This window comes from Physella acuta, unplaced genomic scaffold (genome assembly GCF_028476545.2).
Source record: "Physella acuta isolate Inbredline_101_S28 unplaced genomic scaffold, ASM2847654v3 ptg002636l, whole genome shotgun sequence".
NCBI lineage: Eukaryota > Metazoa > Mollusca > Gastropoda > Physidae > Physella > Physella acuta.
In genome coordinates, this window is record NW_026734086.1 from 15,001 (window position 1) to 17,500 (window position 2,500).

The following is a 2,500-nucleotide window of genomic DNA, read 5'->3' on the forward strand; positions in this document are numbered from 1 at the left end:
ACTTAAAAATATTATATAATATCCTCTATTGATTAAATAGTGAAAAATAAGCTTCAATGTAGCTTAATCTAGTACAAAATCTAAAAGTTGTGATAAATTAAATTGAAATTAAACACGATAGACTTAAATCTAGAGTTAAGGAATAAAACCGACCCGCGAACCAGCTACTAAATGGTTCGATAAGACTTATCTCAAATACAATCGTTTTCTATCAGTGTTATGCCTTCAATCGATACTTTTTGATGAAATAAATACTTAAATGATTTAATGAATGCATATATACATGTAATTAATGAGTGAAAGTATGTATAAAGTATTAGATAAATTAATAATAAACCGACCCAGCTACTAAATGGTTCGATAAGACTTATCTCAAATACAATCGTTTTCTGTAATTGTTATGCCTTAAATTGATAATTTTTAGTTAAACAAATACTTAACTAATGAAATAAATACATAGATAAATGTATTTAATGAATTAAAGTATGTATAAAGTATTATATAAATTAATAATAAACCGAATCCGACCAAATTTAAATCTAAAACCACGATCGGCGGCGTAATGAAGTGTATCGTAAACCCGTTTTTTTTATAATTTAAAATGTAATGACAGAACTCCCAAAACAACAATACACATACATATTAGTACTATGGTGAATTGTAGTTGTATTAGGACCGTAATTATAGTTAATTAAGGAACCATTCATTGTCTTCGCTCTGTTATGTACGTCGTCGTTTAATCGACACGGCATATTTGGCTTGAATCTAGAAAAATTCAAACTCTAACCCTAAGGTAGACAGGCAGGGTAAATAAATGTGGGTGATCTCTCATAAAATTGTCTTCTAGGAATTATTTTTATATAGACTATCTTTTCTGTAGAGTTTAAGTGGACAAGCGCGGACGAAATAGAGCGCAAAATTTAAAATGAATTAAAAATTTTCATCAGACCGGAAGTAGGCATAACCTAGGCGCCATGTTTCCGTCGTACAAGTTTTCACCGTTGCAGTCACCGTTTCAATCGCTCTTCGTGTGGACGTGTATTATTTCTAGTCATGTGTTGTGTAGATGATTCGCTTAAGGTAGGTGTTCGGACTTATTTCTTTAATATTAATTAAACCGTATTTGCCTTGTCGGCCTTAAAATAAAGCTATTTTTTTTTCATCGCAATCGAAGTGTTAGATCTAGAATCTAGTTCCCGCCTCCGCTTCGCTAATTCGACTTAATGTAACTATGACACAACTATTAAATCTAGAGTCTCTATTTTAATTAAATAATTAGGAATTCTATCTCTAGATGATATCTAATCTATTCCCACACGTGTGTGCAAGTAGGATTTAACGTCAGAACAGGTGTGGTGGTCTAGGCGTCGCTATTTTTGACGGTAGGAATTTTTTTTTTAAATTCGTAAAATTTTATATAGACTTTATATAGCAATTTACTAAGACCGACCCTAACGCCCAGTAAATATTTAATTACCACATTGTTATGGACACGGTGTATTAGGTAGGGCCGAGGGCTATCCATAGGTACCAATTTTTAAATTTTGTGACAATTAGGAGCCGAGTTATAAAATAAATTTAAAATACTGGTTCTGGTCTTAGACTTTATATAGCAATTTACTAAGACCGACCTTAATACCCATTAATTATTTAATTAGCGCATAGTTATGGACATCCTGTATTAGGTTGGGCCCAGGGCTATCCGTAGGTACCAAGTTTATAATTTTGTGACGATTATTAGTCGAGTTATAAAATAAATAAAAAAAACTGGTTCTGGTTTGCACTACATTTCTTTCTTCTTTAACGGCGGACTCCCGGTCCAGCCCCATGGGTTACCCGTGAGCCGGGGCCTCGTTAGCCTGGACGGCTCCGATGTGACCGCGGATTGTTGTGGCCCGCCTCAGCCCGAGTCGAGATCACCCTTCCGATCGAAGGTGGACGCCATAGGGCGCCCGGGATAGCCCGGGGCGCTGTTCGTCACCCGAGCGCAGGGGCGCCGGGAGACGCCCCCGGTGAAGTTTGGCGGGTGATTCTGGTAGAGCTCCCCACCCCGATCGCAGGACACCCCTCGCCGCCCGCCCAGGTGTCGAGGTGGCCGCGGGGGAACTCGGGGCGTTTTGGCTCCCCCTTGTGCCGGAGCGGCGCCCTCGGTCCCAGAACGCCCCTGGCGGGTGATTCGCATGCCCCCTGGGGTGGGGAACGCGGGTGGGTGGTCGTAAAGCGTGTAACCGCAGTGGGGGCGGCCCCTTAGTCGGGGGCGCCAAAGTTGGCACCCCACCTGGGGCGCCCCCCGGAAGTGTGGCGCCCGCGCGAGTGAGCCCCGTAGATGCGCCCCGACACCCCCGCGCCGCCCCCCGGGTCGCGGCACCCCCGGCGCCCTCCGTGCGGGCTCCCCTCATGGGGCGGCACCCCGGTCCTCCCCGAGACTATGTACCCGATTTTTCGGTTTAACACTAGAGGTATGGGCAGAAATACGGCGGTTAAAACGGTCTGTATCTAC